This window comes from Carya illinoinensis, chromosome 1 (genome assembly GCF_018687715.1).
Source record: "Carya illinoinensis cultivar Pawnee chromosome 1, C.illinoinensisPawnee_v1, whole genome shotgun sequence".
NCBI classification, from domain to species: Eukaryota; Viridiplantae; Streptophyta; class Magnoliopsida; order Fagales; family Juglandaceae; genus Carya; species Carya illinoinensis.
The window spans coordinates 24,291,741-24,302,238 of NC_056752.1; positions in this window are offsets into that span (position 1 = coordinate 24,291,741).

Consider the following 10,498-nt stretch of genomic DNA (forward strand, 5'->3'; position numbering starts at 1 on the left):
ATATGAAGGAGGAGCTGAAAACAAAAGCTCATAAGGTGACCGATTGTTAAGTACAGGAGTGGGGATCCTATTTATTAAGTGAACTGCTGTTAGAACAGCATCTCCCCAAAACTTGGTGGGAAGAGAGGCTTGGAAGAGCAAAGCCCGAGTAGTGGAAAGGAGGTGCTGATGCTTCCTTTCAACTACCCCATTTTGCTGAGGGGTATAAATGCATGTTTTTTGATGAAGGATTCCATGTTTATTATAGAATTCTTGCATTAGAAACTCGGCTCCATTATCAGATCTAATTTGTTTCACCTTAATATTGTATTGAGTTTTTGTCATTTGGATGAAAGACTGCAAGAGACTTCGAGTTTCAGATTTAAACTTCATTAAAAAAATCCATGTCATTCGGCTATAGTCATCTACTATAGTGAGGAAATATTGATGTCCTTGAGGTGTGGCTTGTGAATATGGTCCCCAAATATCACAATGGATTAACTCAAAAGGAGAAGAAGTGGAAGAAACACTGCGGGGAAAGGGATTTCTTTTCTGTTTTGCAAAATGACAAACATCACATTGATTGAAATCAGTACATTTTACATCTGAGGCATGAGAAGAAATCAAATTTAACCTTTGATTTGATACATGCCCTAATCTGAAATGCCATAAATGAAAATCTTGACTTGTTGAAATTTGAATGAGAGTTGATAGTAGCAGAAGAAAATCAGAATGAGGAAGGTGAGCAAAAGAACAGGTCAAAGATCCTGCTCTGATACCATGTCAGAATTTGAGTGAAGAATGAAGAAGATTTGCCATGATCTTGTTGAGAGGAAAATAACGTGAAGTAAGACAACAAAGAGATGGAAAGTTTCAGTATATTCAAGTATTCAGTGGGTAAGTTACTTTACAGAGGAATCCGAGAGTCTATTTTATATATGGTCATGAAAGACTAAATAAACTAGCTAATAATCCTATACAAGTTGTACAACAAGAAGCATAAATAAAGGAAGATGGCATGTGGGCACTGTCTTTGATAGTTATGTTTCCAAGGGGCTGGACTGCAGTGCTGTAAATTGAGGATTCCTATGTTATCTTGTCACTCAATTTAATTGAATCTTGAGAGTATGTGCAGAGAAGAAATTGCTAGAAGTTTCCTCATTCATGATGAAGTTGATTTTCACGGTCTTTTCCATGGTTGGAGCATAATCGTTTCGATGGTGAGAGAAAGATGAGGATGGAATCTGTCGAGATGGGTAAAATTGAAGGAGACAAACATGGCCTTTTTTAGTCTGATTTTGTTGTCTTTAAAGTTTTGTTTCGATACTAAGAAAATGCATTTATGTTTGGATGGTGAGAAAATGTGGGATTTTGGTTTTTGTTTTCTTATTTCCACCAGCCCTTAGATTCAACAACTGCCACTCTAATTTATTAAGTTTCAATTTGCAGTTATGCGAGGGAGAGATCGTATAATTCTAGAAGGGGAGAGAGAGAAAGAGAGATCAACGGAGGGTGGGGGGAGATTGCAGGTGACGGGGTGGGTGGGGAAGGGAGGGGGAGAGAGATATATAAGGGGAAAGAACTGTAAAAAATAAAAATAAAAAAATAAAATAAAAAAATAAAAAAATTCACCTGTGTATGAGTGTAAATTGTATTTTGTTGCATCTACTGCTTGGCAGCTTGTAATTTACGAGTGTTAAATGAGGAGAAACACCCGACCGGCCTGGAGGCTCTCTCTTTTAACATTTGATGTTTTAAAGGTGTTAATTAAGCATTGGAAAAGTAGTCTAGTTATTCTTCTAAAAGAAGTTTTCATCGGTCATCTGAGCACATTATTATTCTATCTTCCCCATTTTACAACCAAAGAAACGCAGCCGTCGAAAATTTTCTCAAGTGTTTTTTTTTTTTTTCCTCTTGTGCAACATGTGCAAAAGGAAGAACTTTGGAAGGAAAGTTATCCTCTTATAATCTTGTTATAACTAATTTACAACTCTAAATAAAATGGATGGTAGTTTTGTTATATTAAACAAAGTGTCATAATTACATTAATAGTTCATTAATTGATAATGCGCAATAAAATAATTATAAAAAAATCATAGGTATATATCATTATATACTCATTTTAAAAAGCTCCCACACAGCTTGGCAGCTGGCTATTTAATTTTTTATATATATATATATATATATATATATATATTTATATATCGAAATCAACTAGAAGATGTTTTGACCTCTGCGAGTATGTAGATCATGTACAAATTTTGTTTTATGATAAACTTTGTTTGACTTTATCATGTACGTACTAACCCTAATCAAATACGTTTTGATGGATGTTAATTTATATATATATATACACACATATATATCGAAAAAGATGGATATAATAATATTGTTATATTTCGCTTACGATAGACATGATGTAGAATCGAGTATGTATATGCAATATGCATGCCTTGAGAAAACAATTAACCATGAAAGTATATTTTTTATTCTTTTATCGCATGCATCATGTCACCTCCTTGCAGTACGTACTATGTAATATATGCCTTAATTCTAGACTTCTAGCAATACGAAATGATGATCATCATATCAAAATTAAAATAGTTACAGCTATACAAGAAATGAAGGATCAGTAAACACTAACCTCCCCGGATTCTCCTGCCGACGCCCACCGCGTTGAGCACTCATACTTGAAGCCTGTCGCTGATACAACGTCCAAAATAAACAGTAAAAACTCACAACTATTACAAACCCCACAAACTATATATATAATTCTTCCATTAATAATTACTAGTAGCAAAACTTAGAACTTTTTATAGAAAAAAAGTGAGCGAGTGTTTTTGGGATGTAAATTAATAAGATTTACAAAGAAATGAAACTTAAAGTTTAAATAAATTTGTCAAACAATATATTATAAATTTTAAAGAAAAGTACCTGTTAAGGTGGAATCAGTCTCGCTATAAGCCTATACGTGTAAGAAGCAAGCAAGAATGAATACAATTGTTCTGAAACTCTTGAGTGGATCTCCTTTTATCGCCGCTAAGTGGTATGAAAAGATCCATCAAGTCCATTTCATTTCTTGACTTTTGTAAAATGTGAATCGCGGAAGAATTGGACAAAAAACAAATGTTTCGTTTGGAAAAACGTGCCCACGTTTTAAAGTGAGGGAGAATTGGAATGCTGTACAATAATAATAATATTATAAAAAATATTTTTTTTAATTTTTAATTTTTATTTAAAAACGTTTCATCTCATCTCTATCCAAATTGTATATTATAGCATTAGCGAGTAGCGAGCTTTCTACCAATGAAAAGAGATTTTCTGTTTTGGGCCGAGGTTGTTTCGTGAGCATCATCAATATGTAGGACGGTAAATTAAAAAAAAAATATTATTCAAGAAGCCTACTGAAATTAAGAATTTTTGGGTTGATTCATTAATTAAATTAATTGTTTATGAACACAAAATCATGATCAATAATTAAACGACACAATTTATATTAAAAAACAGATCGTACGAACTTGAAGAACTTTGTATTTATTAATTTTTACAGTATTATCTTTATATTTATTGCCTATTTGGATTTAAGTTTGAAAGTTTAAAAATTACAGTTAACAGCCCAAAAGTACATTTAAAGAAAAAAAAATGATATGTATGATGAATCTAAAAGTCTATATTTTTTAATATAAAAAAGCACCAAATAGAGGTTTTTTCTGTAAAGCCCGTATAGACATTAACAGTCCATTTTTAAAAAGATGGCGTAACTAACTTCAAAGCGCTTTTAGAGACAAGTTCACCAAACATTAAACAATTTACCAAACATGTCTACCGTACATATTGCTATAGAAAACTCTATTTCTTACCCGCAATATTTGTAGGCACCTCTAATATCATTGAAAAACGCGTACACGTATTATTGTATGGTGCAACTAAAAAAGTTTTGTAGACCTATATAGGTCTACAAAACTTTTTTACTAAACTAAACTTTGATATAACAAAAATGACTTTATAATGTAAAATACTACATTAAACCACGTCAATTTATAGATTTATTCATATATATATATATATGATATCTTTGTAGACCAAGCATTTATCTTAACTAATCGAAATGTTTAAATGTCTAGATCAAGACCCTTCATGGTAGGCTTAGTAAAACGACTCAAGCCTCGTTTGGTTACACAAACTATCTCATCTAATCATTATAATTTTTCCGAACTCTCATACAAAATATAATAAAGAATTCAACCTTTTCAAATCCTAAGACAAAAATAATATTTTACTAATACTTTATTCATCTCATTTCATCTAATTTCATATGCAACCAAACAAGGCCTAATATGCCCTTGTATGTTTGGATGATATGGGGATTTGATGATAAGCAACTGTAATTCGGAACTAGCTAGCTAGCCACGATCAGCTCAAATTAATTAGTAGGACTGATTCAAAGAAAAGATCAGAAGGAAAAGAGGGCCTTAATTATATATGTTTGATGTAAAAAGAAAGAGGAAAACTATTGTGATAGATGTAAATTATGAATGGTGTATAATTAAGACTACCATTATTTATTTACCGTTTTATGAACTTTTTCGTTGGAACGTTGCTATGTTTTGCAAAGGTATTTTGCCAGTTTCATCTCTTATATATATCCGTTTGTTTGAAAATTTTATAAATTCTTTGTAACATTAGTTTTGGACTAAAATTTATGCCATCTTTCCCATATATATAAACCATGAATAATCTTGTTTTGGCCAGCTTGTATCGTTCCAAGTTAATTTTATTTTAGGCAAAATCTTCTTATCTTTTATACTAATCGACCTTTTTTTCTTTTTTTTTTTCCTGAAATTTACGTTTTAAGTCTGAACATATTGTTTGAGCATTGGGGGTGTTTTCAAGTTAGGGGCCTAAGACAAGGGCCTTAGTTGCCGACCCACGTGGGCTGGCATTATTGGTATCTAATACTATTGTCCTTAGAAATGCCACAGATTGATATCTCCCATTCATTGCATGGGTCCAAGAAAACAAATTGATCTCGTGAGTTTTGTTGGATCCTATGATGTAATAAATATGCAATACTCGCTTTGTGCCGACTCAATGGCTATTATCGCAGCTCACATTGAAGGAATGGGAGACATTGTCCTCTTCTATTTTTTGGCGGAAGACGTACGTCATATAAAACTTGTAAGGGAGGGCACAGCATGTGAAGTAAGACCATGCACGTCAAGCCTGATCCTCAATCGGAATTAAGTCGACAAAATTGTGATTGATCTTAAGATTTATCTCTTGTATTTATCATTAAATTAGGTGTCCTTATCATGTATGGAGATAAGTTGAAGCCCTCATATATTATTTTCAACCACAAATTATAACTAAAGAACCTTAAAGCCCTGTTGGGATTCCTACTCACCAAAATCCATCAGCCCCAAGAATTTTCCATATTTAATTCCACTACAACAAATATGCTTTCTAGTGACGGATTGAAGATAGTGACGGTCTCCAAACCGCCACTCAAAGGCTTTTTCTGTAACGGTTTGTGGGAACTGTCACTAAATGTTGGGGAAAAAATTTGTAACGTTCAAACGTTTTAGTTATTTTGTTCGCACGTCACCTTCACGTTCGAACGTTATGTATATTAACGTGCGAACGTAAAAATTTTTAGCGCCAACTTTCGAACGTTATATGTACTTACGTGCGAACGTAACAATTATTAGCGCCAATGTTCGAACGTAAAGTTGTAAAGTTCAAACATTATATGTTAATTTGTATAAATTAATCATAATATATATTTGTTTAATATTAAGGTTGCATAAGCTAATATTAAAGAAAATTGAGAGTATAAATTAAGCTACAATACATACATTAAATAATATTGTCCTTTACATATGTCGAAAATAGAAAATAAAATATGATTAAATTTTACAAATGACATTCAGAACTACTGGTTTATAAAAGATCGAAACTCCTCAGTCAATGTCTCAACCTATACTTAGTACATCTACATGATGTGCAAGATGTGCGACAGCTTGATCTATATGTGCAATCTGTCTATCGATCTGTCAGTCTATATGCATCTTCATATCTATCATCACTGCATCAACCCAAGTAGGTCGCACATCTCCTGCAGATGCAACCGCCGGCTGCTGACTAGTACTCGCAAACGGGCAAGCAATACCGGCGCTAGACTCGGTCGGAGGAATAGGATCTAATATAGGACCAGACTGACGTCGAGTTGAACCTCTCCCCTGTCTAATGCTCCGACAGTGTGTGGTCATGTCGATGGGGCTCATCTGGTTTAGCATCATCTCCTCTGCCTGGAGTGGCACTCCTCAGGCTAGTAATAAGTAGCTGATGATGACTTCGTATGGGAGATTGTCCGTTGTAACAATGCTGGCCTCGTAACGGATCTGCTCAAATATAACGAGTGGCAAGTCAATGGACTCTCTACGTACCAAGCGAATCAGGAACTGTGCACGAGCTCGACTAAATATGGTCTTATGTGCGACAAGGTCTACATTTGTTGCAACAAAAATTTGCAACATGCGAAAGAAAGGCAGCGGCTGATTCTGGCTGAAGTAATTCGGCCTATCGAGCTTCATGTGGTCTTTGCTAGTGAGAATGTAGAAATCCTGATCCCGCTCGTCATCACCAACCTCAGGAGCAATATTCTCGCCTTCGGGCCGATCTCCCTGTTCACTGGGCATAGTGTCAATAGGGCCCGTAAATGAAGCAGAAGTGGCTGGATCTGCCTCAAATGTGCCAGGAGCAAATGCAGCTGCTATGTTACCAGCTTGAGCAGCTGTCGCCTCAGGTAGTATACGCGAAATCTAAAGTAACTCAATGATAACATCTGCCAAGAACTCAAACTGTACACTGCGTACAGTGAGAGTATGGGATGATGCATCGTTAGGCATGGTGGTCATCCTAATGTAAAAATCTCGAACCATTGAGGGGTCAATCTTTTCCCTCAATGTGCATATTGGGCCCCAACCTCTCGTGACGAAGACGTCTCTTAGCGTCTTCCGCTCCCAGCTGAGCTCATCGAACTCATTAATAAGAATTTCTCGTTCACCCATAACAGTTCGTGCCCCCAGTCGAGCAATGTCCAGATTGCCTTCATCCCTCCCTCATTTCCTGGTTGTCATATAGTGAGCCATATCCTGAGAAAAAATAAATACAAGTTAAAATATATTAAAAAAATCATTAGAATTACATATATTTACATATTACGACATATATGAATTATACACAATTAAAATATCATCATTATAAATTTACATAATTTCGACAGTAAATATATTAAACAATTTCACTATTTAAATACCCAAAATAATAATAATAAGACGAGAAAATATAAAATAAATTTAATGAAAATACGTTCAAACATCACTCAATTGAAATGTAAATTTAGGTATTCGAACGTAAACCATTAACATTCGAACGATGATAGTTAAACTGGTAGAACAAATTTAAGTCCAAATGTAAATTCGAACGTAACGTCTACCCAGACATATGTTCGAACGTATCTATATAAAAATTCAAAGGTAAATCAGATCCGAATGTCCTATATTTAAGTTTGAATGTTTTATTTACGTGCAAACGTTTTATCCAATGTCATCTTTAAACGTTCGATAAAAACTAGTATAAATTTGGGTGATTACATCCGAACGTAAAAACGTAACGTTCGGATGTAATGAATTTCAAACTCTACACGTTCGGACGTTTTTTCTAATGGAAGAAGACGAATGGTTTACGTTCGGATGTTTTATCCAACGTACTTTAAAAACGTTGGATAAAAACATTTGAATGTTAAAATTTACGTTCGCACGTTACAACGTAACGTTCGGACGTAAATAAATTATAACGTCACACATTAGGACATTTCTTTGTGATGTTCGAACGTTACGAGACAGAATGGCTGAGTCAACTCAGCCATTTTCGAAAGTTTCGAAACGTGTGTTTCGAAACGTGTGTTTCGAAGCAAAAACAAACCATAAAACATATTTATAGGCTATAGGGAATGTTTCTACGATTGTTTTACTACATTTACTATAGTAGTATATGTAGTATATATACTATATATAGACTAAAGTAGTATATTATATTAGAGTACTATAATATAGTATACAGTATATATATAGTATACTATATTATATATAATCTAGTATATATAATAGTATTAATATATATACTAGATAATATAGTATATTTACTATAGTATATATATTATAATATATAATATATAATATAGTTTATTATATATAATATAAATGACTAGTATGTAAATTATAGTTATTATAGTCTACTACTATAATATATATAATAGTTTATATATTATATATTTCAACTATTATATACTATAATATATATTATATATATTAAATTATATAATATATATTTCAACTATATATATACATGATATATAATTTACAATTAATATTGATTATTTTTTCATTTAATCAATCAAAATTGAGTTTACATGAAATTATATAATATCATATATAATTACTATATATTTTTGTCCCAATACGTTCGAACATACATGTTATACGTTCGAACGTATTAAAAAAAGTTGCGGGATTTTTCCTGCTTTAACTTTGGAACTCTAAAACATTCGAACATTTTGTCTTTACATTCGAACGTTAAATTAACTCTGTGGGCGGGATAATTATACGTTCGAACGTATTGTGCAAACTTTGGGCGGGATAACTTAGCGTTCGAGGATTAAATTAGTTACGTTAGCAAGAGAATTAAACATTCGAACGTACATTAATGAACGTCCAAACATTTATTGTATTACAAGCAGAATATAAAACTTTCAAGCACGGGAAAGCAGATTCATTCTGCTTTCATCCTGTGCTTGAATTGAGAGAGAGGAAGGAGAGGAGGGTTAGAGTGAGAGAGGGCTAGATAGAGTGTTAGAGTGAGAGAGAGTTAGAGTGGAGAGGGTTAGATTGAGTTAGGGAGAGAGATTTTGTGTATATTTGTTTTGTGTATATTTTTTTTTCTCCCAAATGAGAAAGTAAGGTAAAGTTTTTTTTTTTTGTAAATGTATTTACAATTTATATGATATTTGTCAAATTTTTTATATGTATTTAACTACCTAGTTTTGTGAATTTTTTGAAGGATTGTTTGTTGTGGCTTGTTGAAAACTTGTGATTTGCAAGTGGAAGATATTGTGAGCACAAGGTATATATACTAAACTCAATTCTTAAATTTTGTTGTTAATTTTATCTGTGATATGAATTGTATTATACCATGAATTAAAATGAGAAATTGTTGTTATGTGTATGTTTATTCTTAAAATTAATATGTTTTAGATGTGTGTATTTTTTTGAAGCATATTATTTGTGAATTATTGTGGATTATTTGTGTAATATGTATGATTAAAGAAGTTATATATATATAAATATATATATATTTATATATTATAGTATATATATAGTGTGATTATTTGTTGTGCAATATATGCAATATATTTATTATATTTGAATAATAACAAATATTATAATTTATAATATTATTTACAAATAATATTATGGAAATTATCTTGAAGTAATATAATAAATAATATATACTAAGTGTCAATTAATCTAATTATTATATAGTAACAATTAAAATTTACAAAATTATCAATAAATAAGTATCTAAATTGTTACGAATACAATTTAGATACTATTGTTATTTATAAAAAATAACAACTAAAAATATAATTTACAAATAATAAAAATAAAAATTATCTAATAATATATAGTATATTATATTAGTATCAATCCCTAAGTATCAATTATAATAAATATATTATTATCAATCCCTAAGAAATAAATAAGATAAAATTATTATAATAATTATATAATAACAATTAAAATTTAAATGTTATCAATCCCTAATTCTAATTATAATCTAATATATAGTATATTGTATTAAATAAGAAATAAATAAGTATCAATTATTATTACAAATAATAATAACAATTAAAATTTAAGTGTTATCAATCCCTATGTATAAGTTATAATCTAAAATATAGTATTGTAGTAGTAAATAAGAAATAAATAAGTATCAATTATAATAATAATGATATATTAACAATTAAAATTTAAGTGTTATCAATTCCTAATACTAATTATAATCTAATATATAGTATATTATATTAAATAAGAAATAAATAAGTATCAATTATAATAGTAATTATATAATAACGATTAAAATTTAAGTGTTATCAATCCCTAAGTATAATTATAATCTAATATATAGTATAGTAGTAGTAAACAAGAAATAAATAAGTATGGAAATTATAATTGTAATTATATAATAACAATTAAAATTTAAGTGTTATCAATCCCTAATACAAATTATAATCTAATATATAGTAGATTATATTAAATAAGAAATAAATAAGTATCAATTATTAATATAATTATATAATAACAATTAAAATTTAAATAACAATTAAAATTTAAGTGTTATGAATCCCTACGTATAATAAAAAATATATATAGTTTTTATCTATAATAAATATAGTGAG